Source organism: Podarcis cretensis (assembly GCF_951804945.1).
Source record: "Podarcis cretensis genome assembly, chromosome: 9".
NCBI classification, from domain to species: domain Eukaryota; kingdom Metazoa; phylum Chordata; class Lepidosauria; order Squamata; family Lacertidae; genus Podarcis; species Podarcis cretensis.
The window spans coordinates 46,679,041-46,698,175 of record NC_137178.1 but is presented as its reverse complement, the minus strand read 5'-3'; the positions used below and the strand labels follow the sequence as shown (position 1 = coordinate 46,698,175).

Genomic DNA, 19,135 nt, shown 5'->3' with positions numbered 1-19,135 from the left:
GTCCAGTGTTTGATTCTGAGAAGTGCCTGCAGCCCTGCACAAGACTGTTCCCTGGTAAAATAAAACCACTGCAAAGCAGAAATACTGTTGTCAGCAAGAAAAACAGGGTTTGTAAAAGTCATCAGGTAGAACAAAAGGCAATTAGGAAAAGCAAGAGGGGTGGAAACTCCATTTTTCCTCCATCATAGCCAGGCTGGTGGGGTCTGAGCAAACCACTTCCCTTTACTTGTAGCACACAAGGGAATTGATTGGGTAATGATACATCTGCCCAGGAATGCTCACAGGTAAATGATGTGTTTTTATAGCTGCAAAGCATGGAGAGATTCAGCAGTTGTGGTTTTGGTTAAGCTTGCCACAGGGTTGTAGTGACAGAAACCTATTGTCTAGAACACATTAAGAAAGAGAACTGAAACACTCTTTCCAAGGCTGAACAACAGCAACCCCAAATCTCCCCAGTGAATTATACATCTATTTAGACTCTGGGAGGTGGAAATTATAATTCGCAAATCAGACCAAGGCCTGGTACAGATATAATGCTGAACTATGATTTAACATTACAGAAAAAGCTTGCCCAAATTCCATATTGCCAGCACTAACTGCCAGCAGCTTCCCAGGGTTTTCAAACAGGCAAATTTCCCAAGTCCAAGATGGCGGAGAATGAACCACAGACCTTCTGCAAAGCAAAGTATGTACAGTGGTACCTAGGGTTACATACGCTTCAGGTTACAGGCTCTGCTAACCCAGAAATAGTACCTCGGGTTAAGAACTTTGCTTCAGGATGAGAACAGAAATTGTGCTCCAGCGGTGTGGCAGCAGCAGGAGGCCCCATTAGCTAAAGTGGTGCTTCAGGTTAAGAACAGTTTCAGGTTAGGAACGGACCTCCGGAACGAATTAAGTACTTAACCCGAGGTACCACTGTATTCTACTACTAAGCTATGGAGTCTCCCTCACTTTTTTGCATGCATGAGGAAAATACGTAAAGATTTCAGTTTAGAACTAACCAGAGTTCCCTGTTGAAATATACTCAGAGTCGCAAAGTGATTTCATGCTCTTTATTCAGCTCATAGTGGTGAGGAGGAATGAATGAAAGTCCCCTCAAAGTATCTGCTTTATATACATTATTTACACAATGGGCTGCACATGATTGGCTAATTCCGGAATTCTACTCTAAGCCAATCAGGTTGTGGATTCACTTCAATCTGGAGCATGATTGGGTGGTTTCTGCCAACCAATCATACTGCTGCATTGTTCTAGGACCAATCAGACTGCTGCATTCTGAATCCTATTGTTCTAGGACCAATCAGACTGCTGCCTTTTGGATCCTATTGTTCTAGGACCAATCAGACTGCTGCAGTTTGGATCCTATTCAACTCAGTACATAACACCTGTGTTGTTTGAACTGCAATTTGTTCCAAGTAGGGTTAATTAACCAACCAGGATATCAAACTGTGGCTGGATTCTTCATTGTTTTAAGTGAGGACTCACAGCTCCTGAAGTTGGGCAGTCATAGGGATCTTTGTTAATTCTAAAGTGAAAGCGAAAACTTTCAGTCTCCTTGCAAGCACCGAGTAAGAGAAGGGTGGGGTACGCAAACTCCAGCCTGGTGCAAGCATTTTCCCATAACGTGAATTGAAATTTAAATCCACAATCAATTTTATACAACACTGAAAGATGGATTGGTTCATTAGCCTCTATTAGAGGCAAGGTTAACTTCTAACTACAAATAATGCTAAGGAGTTGAAGCACAGAAAAAGAAAGATGTTGCATTAAGAGCTGATTAGTCAAGGGGATTACTGTTTTAAATGCCTCAAGACATACAGCCCAAATACCACCCCAATTTTATGATCTTTTTAAAAAAGCATTTTTGTTTAAACCCATTTGATTGAACTAAGATGCTCAAAATACCTTTTTATAATTATTTCCATTGCATATAAACATAACCTCCTGGAATTACTAAACTAGCCTGACTAAATATAGTGAGCAGCACTCATGTTGTTGGGGTATCTTTCTCTGGTATGCAGCTAATATAAATAAAATGAGTGGAGAGAACCTGGCTGTATTCCATTGGCATTACATCACTCTTCCTTAATAGGAAACCTCTCTCCAACCAACAATTTGCTTCAGTGTCTCCATTTAAGTTCTCCGAAAGGATCATTTTGAAAGGCTAATGTCTTAATCAGAAACAGAATTTAAAGGACAGAAGTAATTTTCGTTGCAATTAGAACATTTAGAACTTCTACAGCTCTTGTTGCAACACAAAACAAACAGAGAATCTGCTTAAGGCTTTTAGTATTTTACAACCGTATTGGAAACAGCAGGGTTTACTTCTGTGTGAACATGCTTAGGATCATACTGATGTCCGATAATAATGGATGCCAGGTTGACATGCCATGATTCTCCCACATCTCAAGTGTAAACTTTCTAAATAGCTATACATTTAGCATTTGCCATTCATTTTCAGCCATGGAAAGTCTGCTTTCAAGACAGTGTTAAGAGAAATGCATTTGTGCGCTATTTTCTCCAGCACTGCTATTTTATCTAAGCATCACAGCACAGAAAATGCCAAGCAAGTCTAGGCTACTTAGTTCCTTATTTTGGGAAATGTAAAGAGCTACAGATTCCACTAGAGGCCTCTTACAGAATACAAGTCTCATTATAAACCAATAAATAACTGTCAACTGGTCAGAGAAAACAGAAAACATTTGGGTACCAGGGTATGTTTTCCATTTTAGAAGTTTATATCAGCGTCTATCAGGCAGAACCTCTCTGAGGTTATATTTGGAAGACCACTGTCATAGGTTTCCAGGCTAACAGATGAGTTACAGTTAAAGGAGGGGGGAAGGAGAAAGGCTTGGCCTGCAGACTGACCCTTGACCTCCAGGATTGATGAAGCCTACCACTTTGGAACTGGTTTTTGCTGGATGGGGAGACAGGAAAAACAATTACTCTGGCAAGTCAAAAGCAGCATTGGCTATTCATCTTATGATTCACAGATCCAAATTAGCTGTCTCCGTACATAAAATGCCCAAGGTCAGTGCAAAGACAGTTTTTCTTCCCTACCTAGATATTGCTACTTAAGGAAATCAATGAATAAAGTTTGAATACTATTCTGGGCTTCAGTCTTGCAGCCAAATGAGACAAGACATGGGTGATGCCCAATCTATTTAAAATTATTTTAAAGCAGCAATGCCCTCCCCCTATTTGTTCCATTATGGGTTGCAGCTTGGAGAGTGGAAGCAATTTATATGGGGGGTGGAGAGAGAATGCACCAGGAAAAAAAATCAAAACCCCTCTCTCAGTGCTGTGTATTAAATCACTCTGAGCAGATCCTGTTAAATATGAGGTAAATTTAGAGAGATGGAAGATCTGTTCACAGTCTCTGTCTCATTATAATTTGACCACTGGAAGCATAGGCCAGATTCAGACAATCCTCCAAAGTATGGCTAGAAACCAGCAATGATAAGCCTTGGGGTCATACACCCTCTCATCGCCTTCCTCTGAGCACAAGGTGAGAAAATGGCAATCCTCACACAAAAACAGGGGTTCAGCTACAGCTGTAAGAAATGCACAAAAGGAACAACAACTACAACAAAAGGCTGGACAGACTGGTGGTTTCCAGTGTGTTTCAGGAAATGTTAAATCAATCAAGGGAAAGTTTTATTTGATGAGCTGAGGTACGAAAAGTCTTACCAAATGAGTTATTTTTACATTATACTCTTCGGTATGGAGCAGGAAGATTTTTCATAACAAAAGTAAAGGTAAAAAGGTAAAGAACCCTGGATGGTTAAGTCCAGTCAAAGGCGACAATGAGGTTGCGGCGCTCATCTCGTTTTCAGGCTGAGGGAGCCAGCGTTTGAACACAGACAGCTTTCCGGGTCATGTGGTATGAATAAACCGCTTCTGGCACAATGGAACACTGTGATGGAAGCCACAGCGTAAGGAAATGCTGTTTACCTTCTGCTGCAGTGGTACCTATTTAACTACTTGCAATGGCACACTTTTGAACTGCTACGTTTAGACCACAGCGCCACCTGTGTCCCCATAACAAAAGTAACACACTGGGAGCTACCAATCTATGCAGCAATCTGTTTTCTTCAAAATTAGAAGTTTGGATAACGATATATTTTACTCATCAGCACCAAACCATGGTTTGAAATCCATGCATAAAGCAAACCATTGCACTCTTCAAGCAATATTGCTTCCATTACTGAACACGGGAGTAGCGACACACTGAATGTTCCCCATCCTATACCACCTCAGCCTTGCACATGTAGCTGTAATGCATGAAGGCTTCCAAGTCAACTGGAACCCTCTTGGTTCCAGAGAAGCCCTTGCGTATGGAACTGAATCTGCAAAGACTCCATTGATACTGATGTTTGTGCAGATGTTAGAAGTGGAGCTACTTGGTGCATCCCTATTCCCACGCTGAACAATCTACTCACAGGACTGAACAGCAAATTATCCTTTCCTGTTAGCTAGAAGCAGAAATTCCCGTTGTTCCCTCTCATAGTTACAGCTTAACTGAGTTTTAATTGAAGTCAACTTTACCCTTGGTATAATGAAATATACAGGAGAACAGCTTGCTCCACTTTTCACTGAAAACTATACCCAAGCTTCTGTTGCTATCTTAGTTTCAAAAGATCTTGTTTGCGGTTAGAGGAATGTTCCCCGAGTATGAAGAGCAATTTGGTGTTATTCTCAAAACACTGATATAAATAATAGTAAAACTATGTTTATAACACATCAATCAAGACTTAAGTTGAAACAAAACTTGGACCTAAATTGTGACGAGTGATAGATGATGCAACTATTGTTCTGTGCAGTGTTGCTACAGTTCCTTGCTGAGCTTGAAGACTTCTCCCTTGGTATGTTTGTCATGGCGGGGGGGGGGGGGAGTGGGGAAGGAACAGAAAACATCTGTTAAAATGAACTGTAATGGAAAAAATGCAACTGGCTTCTCCCCTCTCTTCTATTTTAACAGTAGATTACACAAGTTTGCTTTCTATATATAGCAGCCAGAAAGAAAAATCACATTTCGAACTATCCCAATGATGCTGTTCAGGAAGTCTTTCTTTTGTGTGAATATTATGCTTGATATATCTTCCAAGGAGCTCGAGGTGGTGTACATGGTCATTGCTTTCCTCATTTCATCCTCACAACAACCCTGTGAGGTAGGTTAGGTTAAGAGACAGTGATTTGCCCAAGGTCATCCAAAGAGCTTCGTGGCTGAGTGGGGATTTGAACCCTGGTCTCCCAGGTCACAGTTCAACACTAACCATTATGCCACACTGGCTCTTGACTACACGTGAAGTGGACCAAAGGGCTGCTTAGACTGTCCTTAGAAGATTTATACAAATAATTAAAACCTTTCAAAAGGTTGACTTTTCCAGATTTCAGCATTACTTGCAGCAAGCCACATGCAGTTCAAGTTACAGTTGTACCTTGGATCTTGAACACCTTGGCTCCCAAACAAATTGGCTCCTAAACGATTGAAACCTGGAAGTGAGTGTTCTGGTTTTTGAACTATTTTTGGAAGTCAAATATCCGGCGCAGCTTCCGATTGGCCGCAGGAGCTTCCTGCAGCCAATCGGAAGCTGTGCTTTGGTTTCTGAATGTTTTGGAATTCAAAGGGACTTCTGGAATGGATTCTGTTTGACTTCCAAGGTATGACTGTAGAAGAAGTTGGGTCATCAGTTCAAGCTAGGATGTAACAGGCAACACCCAAGGTACATTTCACGTGCAACGAAGGGCCCCTCCACACCCCCCCCCCACTACAAAAGACCTAGAAAAACTGGAATATTGATCTGTGCCCTTAAGCTCCTTTGTTTAAGCTCCTTGCATTTCTGGATGCCCAGTTTGTATTTATAGACAGATAGGGTGGTAATGGTATTTATGAATATTTTTTATACATGCACTGGTGCTGCTAGGGCTGAACAATTGGGCATATGTCCAGGCCCCGTGCTACCCAGAGGGTCCTGCTCAGGTGGGCCCTTATCAGAGAGGAGACGGGGTGGGCCTGTTTCTTAACCTTTAAAAGAAGGGCTTGTGCTGTTCACAGCAGAATAAGCCTCTCTCTGCTCCAGAATCTCTATCACTCCAGAGCCACTCCAGGAAGGGTGACTAATGGACTTGCCCTACTACCTTGAACATCTTCAAAGTGATGTGATGCCAAATTGTATCCAGTGGTGTAGCGTGGGGGGTGCAGGGGGGCGGCCGCACCGGGCACAACATCTGGGGGTTAGGGTTAGGGGGTGCAAATCCATGAGTTAGGGGGTGCAAATTACTTGCCTTGCCCCGGGTGCTGACAACCCACGCTACGCCACTGATTGTATCATGTCACTCTAAGCACCTAGGAAGTTTAGGAACTGACAGAGGGGGAAGGCATAGAGGGGCTTGTGCTGCTGCGAGTGATTTAACTTAAAAACAGTGCCAGCAGTAGAACCCTCAGTCACCGTGTCTATTTAAGTTAAGAGGTAAGTGGAATGATGGGGAGGGAGAGCAGAGTGGTCATAAAGATGAGGGAAGTGCAGCAGGAATTTGGGGTTGGGGTGGGGTAGAAGATTTTATCAGGCCTGATCTATGATTTAATATCAGGGTTTTTTTTCATAGTGATGGGCTTGCAAGCCCAACCTGTTCCTTCCTCCTCTGCTTGGTGACAGGCCAAAGATCCATGAATGAATGAATGTATAGTGAGAAAGTAATGTGAGAATTGTCTTTTCTAGTTTATTTCTTGCTCTTCAGAGACAGTTGAATATGCTTACATACCCGGTGAGATAGCAGAAAGTCTACTTTCAAGATTTAGAGAAAATGCCAGTGGAGCCTGGTTTATTAGACTGAATGGAGGCACTATCTCAACAACCTCAGTCTGCCTGCAGATTTCCCTCACCTGTCTACCTTCATACAATCAGTACCGGTGTGTGTGTGAGAGAGAGAGGGACCTTGGTTATCATCTTCCTTCTGCTTAATCTCAATTTTGCCCTTACAGAATTCCGCAGGGAAGAGGATGGGGACAAACCTAGAATTGGCTCCACCTGTCACTGGTTCTGGTTCCACCTACTGTTGCCCTCCCAATGGGTAACAGCTGCCACTACAAAAATGACACTACTATGTTCCATTCACGGCAATGCCCTTCTAAGTTACTTCCAGTTTGGACAAAGGAGCAGAGGTTGTAGATTAAACTAGAAGACTGAAACAGGATTTCAGATGATCTTGACAGAACAGAGAACGAAATAAAGAAACTGTGTTTTTATGCCTTGCTATTTGCTGCCCTGGGCTCCTTTGGAAGGAAGGACAGGATAGGGGGGAAAGGCAATGCAAAGCAGCACTGGCAGGGCGGGGAGGCCAATGCAGTTGTAGGCTGCATCAATGAAACTAGAGTACCTACTTCATTAGAACTAATGGTACCACTCTGATTTGGCTACGGTGAGGCCTCACCTGGAGCGCTGTGTCCAGTTACACACTCAACTAGGCAAGTCACTCACTCTCAGTGTAACCTACCTCACAGGGTTGTTGTGAAGATGAAATGGGGAGGGGGAGAAGGACTGTGTATGCCACCTTGGATAAAAGGTGGGATAGAAATACAATGGTATATGAATACCAAGAGTGCTAATCATAGTGAATTTCCTGCATCATCAGGGAAGTCGACCAGGTAACCTTAGATGTCTTTTCCAAATTCTATGAGAATTCAGACACATGCACCCTTAATGATGTTAAATTCTCGAGAATAATCTTTTGGAGAATATTCTCGATTAATGAGAATATTAGAGAATTTTCATGTAAAATAGGAGAATATTCATTTTAATGCACTGAAAATGATATAATTTTAATGCACTGAAAATGATATAATTAGTTAATATACAGTGGTACCTCGGTTTAAGAACAGCCCTGTTTACGAACTACTCAGTTTACGAACTCTGCAAAACTGGAAGGAGTGTCCCGGTTTGTGAACTTTACCTCGGTCTAAGAACTGAAGCCGAATGGTGGAAGGGCACCGGTGGCGGGAGGCCTCATTAGGGAAAGCGCGCCTCGGTTTAAGAATGGTTTCGGCTTAAGAACGGACTTCCGGAACGGATTAAGTTTGTAAACCGAGGTACCACTGTACATGTTTATTCATGGGTAAACTTGTTCAGATGGCAACTTGTTCACATGCTGTTACACATAATTTTATAGGCCTAGGTACTTTAAGTTTATAAAGCATTAAAGCAGGGAAGGATAAAACAGATAGGTCACTATTTCCTGAACACAATGCCCATCACACTCAGAACAGTGTTGCATTTAAATTTGGAGCATCTGTCTTCCCTGTGTTTATGTGTTAAACAACAACAGGGAAGTAAGTACAGTTTGAGCTGTAGAACTTACAGTGGTGTGTTTGGCAATTCCAATATGCTCACAGTGTAGACTGATTTGCTATGCTGGTGGTTTACTAAAGTCACGCAAATTCAGCCCTGCAGGCAAGCCCTATGTTAAAAGACCATCAATTAGACATTTCCAAGAAACAGCATTTAATATTGAGGTGCCAGTAATCAAAACAATGCTCTTAAATACCCTCTGCATTGGTATGACTTCCCAGAACACATATTTCATAAAAGAAAGGAATTTCTTTTTAAACACAGCAGTGATTTCCCATAATAAATTGGTTTCCTCAATAAACGGGTTCCCTTTCCCTATTTGGAACCCATGTTGGACTCATTCCCTGATCAGATGTTTCCTTATTAGCCCATCAGTTACTGCACAGTTTTCAACACACAGTGAAGGAAAGGCCATGAGTGCAAACACACACACACACACACACGAGAGAGATACTGGTGTTTTCTGGCATCTTAGACCTGTGTAGGTGGTACAACTACAGACAGATTAATATCCACATTCCAAACAGTGTTCCCAATTTTAAAGACGATGCCAGCCCCAGGCCAAGTAGCTTTTATACAATCAACTACATTGCATTCAAAAGGGTTCTCTGACCTGGTACACAATGAAGTCACCAGTAGGAAAGAGTGTTCAATTAGGGGCAAAACTCCCTAATCAAATTTGCTTCACCAAAACTGCTATTTGCCTTAAAGGGCAGAAGATATAGGTGCATATATGTTTTGCCCTATGAGACAAATAATAGCGTTGGTTCAGGGGGTGACTTAAAAACAGCAAGATTGTGTGTGTGTGTGTGTGTGTGTGTGTGTGTGTGAGAGAGAGAGAGAGAGAGAGAGAGAGAGAGAGAGAGCGCTCTTAATTGGAAGAATATTCTATGCAATACAGTTACACTAAATGTGTTGGTAAATGGGTAAAGTGAGAGAGATGGCTAACTGTATCTGCTAGCACAACAGCTAACATAAATCACCATGCAGCTTCAATTAGTACTGCCAAACACCCCTCCCCCCAAAAAACCCCACCCTTTGAGAGATCAGTCACATCTAGTTAGGCTCTTGAAAGTGTCCCCCCCCCCCGCAATCAGAGTGAAAAATGTCCCAAAACAAGGGTACGAGTCATAGTTCTGCTAATGCAGTAAGGTTCCAGGTGCAGCTTTTAGCATCAGAAGTTAAAAACCTAGCATGGAAACATGCAGAGAGCTCTTGCTAACCAAGCAAACAGAAAATATACTTGGCTTAGAGGTAAAGAGGTAAATCTCTTGGAGGAAGAACACATGCATTACCAAAAGTTATACATCCACCTTATCTAAAAATATGAAAGACAGTTCCCAGAATTGCATCACACACAAAAATGGGGGGGGGGGGGGTTGAGAATATGAAGAGGGTGGGATTATAAAATAAAAGGAACTCTGTTCTCAGTGTTAGGACCCAAGTTAAACAAAAATAAAGAACCTGCACTCTGGGACATAGATGAGAGTAAGAACACAACTTGACCAGACACTGATGTCATCATGGGCAGGTTTAGCGCCTATCCTCAGCTGGGGCCCAAAGCCTGTCTTACATGTGTGTTTCTGGAGGCCCAAAATCAAAACACATGTACTAACTCTAGCAATTGATTTGTTCTAATTGAACCACTGAGCCTTTTGGGGTTGCCGATCAGAAGCTCAGGGGTTTGAATCCCTGCAACAGGGTGAGCTCCTGTTGCTTGGTCCCAGCTCCTGCCAACCTAGCAGTTCGAAAGCACACCAAAGAAAGTGCAAGTAGATAAAGAGGTACCGCTCTGGCGGGAAGGTAAATGGCGTTTCTGTGTGCTGCTCTGGTTTCGGTGTTCCATTACGCCAGAAGCAGCTTAGTCATGCTGGCCACGTGACCCGGAAAAACTGTCTGCAGACAAACGCTGGCTCCCTCGGCCTGTAAAGCGAAATGAGCGCCGCAACGCCAGAGTGGTCCATGACTGGACTTAACCGTCAGGGGTCCTTTACCTTTTTTAATTGAACTGCTGATCTGGTAGCCTTATCCAAAGGCTAATTGTGATTTATAGTGGTACCTCAGGTTACATACGCTTCAGGTTACATACGCTTCAGGTTAAAGACTCCGCTAACCCAGAAATAGTGCTTCAGGTTAAGAACTTTGCTTCAGGATAAGAACAGAAATCGGGCTCTGGTGGCGTGGCAGCAGCAGGAGGCCCCATTAGCTAAAGTGGTGCTTCAGGTTAAGAACAGTTTCAGGTTAAGTATGGACCTCCAGAACGAATTAAGTACTTAATCTGAGGTACCACTGTAGAGACTTAGGTGTATTGACAGGACAATCTTAGAAAGGTTTATATCAGTTTAACAACAAAACTTATCTCTCATGAGCTATTTTGTGACATGATGGGCATATGTGGTGCTGTAAATGACAGGCCTGGTACTCTGTACAGAAGTGTGTGCATGCACGTGATTCCTGCACGCCCTGCCTCACTGCAAGTGCATTTCCCAGCTTGAAGCCTGGTGGAAGCCTGTGCATGGGCTTTTGTTTGCACTGGACAGACACATTAAATTTGGCAACCATCTGTGCAATTCAAACTTAAATGTAAAGCATTTTTCACATGCAGGGTTCTGTATGTCCAATACAACCGTCTTTCTCTTCAGAGAAGGCAAATACCTCAAAAAGGGAGTTAAGCTATGTAAAGTTCAAATGCATCTGACACTATATGAATAAGGCAACAGATGAGGACTGATTCAGTAATCTTAGCTGTAAAATGAAACTGGTTGGATGTTTCTTTTGTAGAAATCCAGTGAAAGACTTAGTAAATCTTCGACGTCCATTTGTTTAATTGCAGGACAAATAATGGATGAAGTTTGAAACTGTACAGCCCATTTCCCATGAATGTTGCCTGCTGAAAGGCTGAACTGAGAAGCAGGTACTTGTCTCTGGGTGCAATGCAGGTACAACTGATATCCATTTTGCACAATTCACTTGTGATGTACCAGTCTGTCAGTGCACGTGCAAGTACAGTAGAATCTCAGTTTTCAAATGTAATCCGTTCCGGAAGTCCATTTGACTTCCGAAACGTTGGAAAACTGAGGATCAAAGGGCTGTCGGCAAAGTCTATGGTGAAAATTGAGAAATGCGCCTTGGAAGCCATTCAACTTCCGAGGCACGTTTGAAAACAGAAGCATTCACTTCCTGGTTTTCGGCGTTCAGCTTCCGAAACTTTTGGCAGCTGAGACGTTCGAAAACCGAGGTTCCACTATATATCTTTAAGGTACAGTCATTTAAAAACAAAAATGAGCAAATATTTGTTATTGTTCTGCTTATCCTATTCAGCTTTCTACAGTCTACAAGACACTTCCCAAAATGTGCATACTGTATTTTTCCATATATAAGATAACCCCTCTTTTTTTGAGCCTAAAATTAAGAAATAAATATTTTAATCATTCCGTGTATAAGACGACCCCCAATTTTAAACTTTAAGAATTTGGGGGGAAATATAGTCATCTAAGGAAAAATACAGTACATTTATTAATTCCATAAATGATCTAGAATACTCAATACTTTTTAAGATCACCCAGCCCCATATGTTTGAGACTTTCCTCTGAGCCTTTGCTCTGCAGGGCTCTACTATCAGGGTGGCAATACAGGACAAGGTCTTCTCTACTGGGATAATAATAATAATAATAATAATAATAATAATAATAATAATAATAATATTGTAGTCCTCTCCATAAAAGTAGTCTATAAACATAAGACTCCAAACATCCAAACTTTCTGATCAGACATCTGAATGGCATACTTATCACTGGGTAGGGGATTATCCATGCTGCTTTCACTTTTCCAGTTGCTGCTGGTGTGACTTTCTCCACACACTTTAGATGTAATATGCATTTTTATGTGGTTGCACTTTTAGATTTTTCCACCACCACAGTGAACAAGCTATCCATCAAACCATTTAGCATATTGGCTGCTGAAATGTATAATCTTGTGATAAATATGCCAATTCAATAATTGAGTGTTGCATTTACTAAAAACTCTAAATCAAATTTCACTGGTAGATGCAAGTCTGCATAGACCTTCAGTTTCCATCTGTAATGATTTTAGAACTAGCCATTTATTTTGCATTAGCAAACCAAACTGAAAGTTTTATTTCTTGATTTAAATAAAAGCAACAGCCGTGAGATAATATTTCATGTTAGTTTCCACAGCAGTGGCTACCAATATTTCCTGTTTCTCGCAGAAACTTTCTGGCAACCAGGTCATATGGCACTGCAATGCATTTCTAGGTGGATTAGATCCAAACTAAATTAGCTATGCTTTAGTCATGGGCTAATTTAAGATCCCATTATTCCAATGGAACTAAAGTGTGGCTAGGCTGCAATCCTATACAAACATGGGGGAGTAAGTTCAACAGAACTCAAAAGGGCTTACTTCTGAGTAGACATGTATAGGACTGTACCATTGCATTGGAATGCAACTCAATTGCATTTCTTTTAATGACTTCTTCATCTAACAACCATTCTCATAATAATCGAAGTATTGATAAGTCACTGGACTAAATAAATCCTCTCTTATCTTTCACACTAAGCCAACTCCAGCCACTAAAAAAACATACCCCTGAGTTATAAAAACTTACATGCAATCAGACATAAAGGGGACACTTTCTTAGTCATTCCGTGCTTAGGATCAATTGCCAATGACTCAGTAAAACTTTTAGGCAAGTTTCTTGAGGTCAAGAGATTTGCCAAAAGATAAAGGTTTCCTTATGAAGTACATTACAGACACTATCAGTTACTCGTCCTACTCATTTCATGGTTAGCATCTGTCTAGTTAATCACAGGCTCTTTCATCTGTCCAGAGGCCATCAGGGAAGACCAAACGCCAGTAAGCCACACAGCACAATTCTCCTCCCCATCTCCCCATCCATAAATCATGGAGCAATGTGTGTGTGTGCGTGTGCTCCTAAGCATTCTTTGTTAGATGATAGTACTGCAATCATCCCCATAATGTCCATAAGAGAGACCCCTCCCCACTCAATACTACAGTTTAATTTGCTTCTTAGTTTAAACCACACCATGGTCTAGCTAGCACTACACACAGAATATTTGTTTCTTCATCCATACGCCTTCTAAATTAAAACACACACATCCCCATTCCTATTTTTAGAGTGGAGTTTTTCATATTCCTTCATCTAATACAGATATAAACGTTCCGAAACCAGACACTGGTTTCTTTTTGAAAACCAATGTATCTCTTTGCTTTCCAAGTTTCTGTAAACACATCATTATATTTTAAAAAGGAGGGTGGGTGGGGGAGTCAAGTTTTACTTTCCCCAGCATTCTTCTTAATTAGGTGCCTGCTGCCAGGAAACTTTCATGTACTTTGTGTCCAGTTTGACCATTTAAACAAATGTCTACAGCAGTCAGCGAGATGGACAGACAGAAAGGAAGAAGGAACCCACAGGGGCAGTTGCTCTGCAGTTTACAAAGCTATTGTAAGAGTACCACCAACATCAATTTCTCTCAACTCTCAGTTTGAGAGATCTGACAAAAACAAACCAAGAGCATGAGTACACAAGTTGACACTGCCAAAAGGATCCTGCATAACTTTCGTGAGTTTGCCAATGACCTGTTGCACTTTGAGAAAAAGCATGAGAAAAAAAGTCCTTGAGGTTATGGGCCACTTACTTGACAAAACACTTCTGTAATATTTGTTAAATCATGGAAGATTGGCCTCAGTTCAAAACTGCACATATCCCTTTTTGTGTTTTGGATTTTACTATCCTCACTGAAACTTTTAAACTTGTTTATGCTGGAAAGTATGCTTACCCTGACCTTTTCTGCTTTCCCCAGTGGTATTTTTGCTTTAAAATGAAAAGAATAATCTTCCTTAAAAGTGCAAAAGGAAAAAGAAAAAGTTGCATTTCCCCCCCAAAACCCCCTGCCTATGTGTGAGAAATCACACATGCACCTAGACTGAAACAGCTGCTGCCACACTGGCATCCCAACTGGACTTGAAAAAACTAAAGTGATGCCAAAGACTGCAAATAAAGCAGGGCTGCCAAAGCATGTCTCCAATTACAGAAAGATTAACTAATACAGGAAGATACACAGAAAGAATCGGTCCAGAGTAGAGCCCAGTGCAACTAGCTAACATACAAGATCACGTTACACGATTCTATGTACGTAACTGCATTAAATCAGCCATCCTACAGCTTCCCTGTTCAGCATATTTACTTACCTGATACACAAAAGGAACGCACAGAACTGCTACACAGAAACCCTCTCATCTTACCTTTCCTGCGTCTAGTTCACACCAATGTGAAACGTCTCTCCATGAAGCGGTAAGGCAGACCAGCTGCAGCAGTAATACCAGCACTTTGGGAACTGAAGTGGAGTTGAGCAGGTACTCAATGATATATACAGATTAGTCAGAGGAGAGAACACCAACTTCATGACTCAGTGATTCTTCACTAAGGCTTTCTAGCTCTTGCAGTTTCACAATAAGAGTCCCTCCAAGGTCCCGGGAATCCAAGCAGTCAGTTGCTAAAAAGCAATGTTTGAAAGCGGGGGCGGAAAAGGGAGAATACTGTCATGGTCTTTCATTTCTTCTGGGCTCCTCTTCCTTCGCCACAGTCTGCTAAAGCTCTCTCAGGGTCGCCTTAGAGGAAGACAGGATTTTGGAATGTTTTAAACGTCTCCATGAGGGGCTCCTGTCCAGATAGTAGCAGGCTGCTTTAGCAATAGTCTCTTTTCCACGGTGCCTTTGTGTCTGTTTCCATTACAAATTACAGAGAAATCTCTAATAAATCAAGCATGAGAAAGAAACAGCCTGGGTTTTGTGGTGTTAGTGCGTTTTAAAATGGCAGTGTCTGAAAGAGTTTTGCCACAGGTTCTTACAGCGGCACGGGATGGAGATTATATTTTCTTAGGTGTCACAATATTTTTTTTCCCCAAGAGAAGAGAGCGGCAGAAAGGAAATGTATGGCATAAGTTTAATGAATAGGGGAATGACTTCTTTGCTTTCCAGAGAAATACTGTGTTGCCTTTTTTGACCCTGTACACCAACTTAGAGGGTGGTTGTTGGTTTTTTTTTGTAATATTAAGTAGTTTATAAATGCTTTTAAATAAATAAATAGTGCTGCAGTTAAGCCATTATTAAATAATATCTATGCATATTTGCTATGAAGACAGTCACACTGTATACTACGGGACTCTCACAGAGAAGAGGCCAAAGGTAGATCTCAATCTACTGACAGATCTCTGGATGCTTTGGAATAGATTTATGATTTATTTATTTCCTTTTTAAAGCATCAGCAGTAACAAAAGGGTGCCCCAACTTTCCCTTTCAGCTCGGGAGAAAAGTGGATTTTTGTAAGAATGGATTCTGAGCTTATTTCTAGTAATGAAAACAAATTATTGGGCTGTAATAAAATGTGTCAGAATTTAAATGTGGCTCACCCCCCCCCCGACTACTGTTTTTCTCACTGTCCCTGTTGGAGGATCTCACGGTTCTGTTGAAAAGCAAAAACAAAGTAGATTCACCGGCCTGCATTATGCCTATCCCAGTGTTAGAGAACGCTTTGAACAGTTTCCCTATGTTCATGTATCAGTCACTAAAATGATTTACCCTAAAAGCAGCCTCACTAAAGTATATCCAACCAAACCCAACCTGGTGCCCTCCAGATTTCTAGAACTACAACTCCCATCTGCCCCAGATAACATTGTTAACAGTCAACAAGGGTGAGAGTTGCAGTTTAACAACACTTGGAGGATACCAGTTTGGGGAAGGCTGGTCAATAGAACAATACACCTTTAAGGAGCAGAGACTTCAGATTAAAGTACAATTCCATGCTGTTATCTCATAAAAATAGATTCTACCTTTGATGATATCATCATGGTGTTGCCAATCTAATACACAGCTGTGCAGAGGACTTGCTATTTCTGATAAATGAGTAGTAGGATTAACCCACAAACTGGATTATCATCAAGGCGGCAGACATCATATGAGGCCATGATTCTATTTCCCAGTGGTGCCTGCCAATATGCCAATATGTATATATTGTAAAAAAATATGCAAGTATTAAGACCAACATGATGAAGATGCCTATTTTAGCACCTTTCCATAAGATTAATGTGATTAAAAGCAGAGAGCAAATAATAGCCTGTGTATAGGGCAATGGAACTGGATGCAGGAATTTGTGGTGTTGCATAAAAAAACCTGACCAAATTATTTGGAAAGTATTTTATGAAGACTCAAGATGCTGGAAGCACTGTACAATGATACAAATGTCAAAATTAATTATAAAGACCAACCAAATTATCAGATTAAGGTTGCAATCTTGCCTGGAAATAAGCACCTTATAATTTATTCTAGACCAGCTACATACAGGACTGCATTGCACATTTTTGAGTTTGCCCCATCCCCAAACCTAGGGATAGGAAACTAAATTTTAAAACATGCATATAAAAATATTGGATTAAAACCAATTAAAGGCATTGAAGTCCCACCCTCTTTATTGGCTTAACCTTAACAATCTAAAGCTACTCAAAATAGTTAAAGTACTTCTGAAAGACACCAAGACTAAACCTTTGATAAGTGTCCAGAAAAGAAAAAATCAGAGTAGAGGAATAGCCAAAAAAACAAAACAAAACAAAAACCACACCAAGTTCTCTGAACCTTGCAGGTATACAGCAAGAGGATGCTTTGGGTTGTTCTTGAGATTATCACAAACACGCTAGAGAAAAGGTCACAGCTTTAATGGGAAACATGCAAAAGGTTCCAGATTCAATCCCAGGCATTGGCTGTTGACATCCGTCTGTCTTGGGAAACAATGGAGGAGTGTGCCTTTGGGGGTGAAGTCAAACTGTTGGGAGTTGTAGCGCCTGCTGCGGCTGTAGAGACCGTTACGGGAGAGACATGTTTTGTTGCAGCCGGGACAGATGAAGGTGTTTGGCTGGACCGCTGCAGATGCACCACGGCGTTTTTTCTTCCCATCGCTCCTCCCAGTGATCATTCTTCCTCTGGTCACTGCTGTGGATACACAACCTGTCTGTCCGTCTGTCTCCAAGCCCTGCGGTCGTCTGCAAGGGATTCCCACATGGAGGGTTGATGTTGCCAGCCTTCATATCATGTTTGCAGACATCTTTGTAACACAGAGTTGGTCTGCCAACGGGCTTAGTGCCTGAAGCTAGCTCCCAGTAGAGTACATCCTTTGGGATCCTGAAATCTTCCATTCCATTCCATTCCATTCTCAGTTAGGGCTGAGAATACCCTGGAGAACCACCAACAATCAGACTGTACTGATGAGCTACATGGACCATTTGTCTGACTTGCAGTGCTCCCCCCCCCCCAGGAGGTACTCAAGGGTACACAGTACCGACGCCTCCTTTTTTTGTTACTGTTAAAAAGTGTGGCACTTACTATAACCATAGTGAGTACTGCCACCTATTTTTCTAGAAAAAAAGCACTGCTGACTTGATATAAACTCCTCCGTTATTTTGGACCCATAACATTAAGGGTTTTGTAGATTCAAAGGTGCCCCTAAGGTACAGGAAGCACTCAGGGCCAGCCTGCCCATGAGCTGCGGTGAGGCAGTCACCTCAGGCCATAGACTGGGGGACAGTTATGAGGGGTGGCAGATACAGGTCCCTAGAATCACATCATACCACTTGCCACCTTCTCCTCCTTTGCCTGCTCTTCTCTGGCTTCCTTTTTGGTGGCAGTGGTGGATTAAGCTTCGGCAGGAGGATTCAGATTCGTCAGGGCAGCTTCATTGGGTAGTGACATCTTTTTGTTTTGCTTCAAACACCAGAACTTCGTGGGCTGGCCCTGAAGTGTTGATGCATGGTCAAATGATGCCAGTTTGCACAAATCTAGTCCCCCAATATTATCAGCTGTCTGCTGAAACCCAGCATCTGCAGAAACCACACAGGAAACATTCTAGTGACATATAGCGATGAGCCATAACCACAGATATCTTTCTGTAAAGAGCACGGAAGAACACAGAAGATGTCCTGTCCATAACACTAAATGACACGTTTCATCATCAGTCTCTGGAAAAGAGATTGGCCAGGGAAAAAAAACAGTCTAACTTGCTCTTGTGGCTTAAGAGCTTGATATGCCAAACTCGGCAGATGAAGCTTTACATAGCATGGAGATAAACAATATCACCTGACAATATCTGCACATCAAGCTGCTGCTAAAGGAACAGCCAGAGGTGTTCACTGAAAAACTGGTGATCTTACTCTAGAAGCAGCAATACTTTTTCATTCATTGATCTCTGGCAGAGCACTGTCAGCCAAAATGAAAATTTCAGTCTCAGTAAAGAACGTAGGCAACATCCAAGTTATACCTGAAGTGTTAAAACAGCTGCCTTTTCAACCTCCTTCCCTAAAGAGAGATCAGAAGCTACCTGTAACTGACTGCTCAGAGACTGAATGTACTGTATGTATACTTTTAAAAAAGCAGTTAAATGTTATCTTAAAAGGGGCGACAACAGCATGATACAAAACATTCTAATCCAAAATTGTACAGTTCAGAATTCATGTTTGCTGTATACCCTGGAATAAAGATATAAAAAGTATTTTCATCATTTGCTTCGGAGTAAATAGGCACTGATTGTAGGTATTACAAAAGACAGAAATGAAAATTCATTCGCAATATCAGAAGGGCATTGCTGCTTGCATCACATTACAAAATCCATTAAACCACGCAGTTTCTGACGCAGTGTGCCTTCTTCCACAAAGGTCAATTGGATTATAGAGCACAATTTAGTTGGGCTCAGCTGGTTTCCTGGC

General features: G+C 41.6%; 1 protein-coding gene across 5 annotated transcripts in view; it reads right to left on the bottom strand.

Annotated features, from left to right (window-relative positions):
• The window catches only part of PALLD (palladin, cytoskeletal associated protein), a 243,944-nt gene that overhangs the window by 53,889 nt on the left and 170,920 nt on the right, over window positions 1–19,135 (bottom strand). Inside the window, exon 1 of one of the 5 annotated variants that reach the window (XM_079991346.1) lies at window positions 14,631–14,991. The exons of the other annotated variants lie outside the window; for them this stretch is intronic. The gene's annotated coding sequence lies outside the window, so the exon portion shown is untranslated. Of the gene's footprint in view, window positions 1–14,630; window positions 14,992–19,135 lie in introns of those variants that run through there. 5 annotated transcript variants of the gene reach the window in all.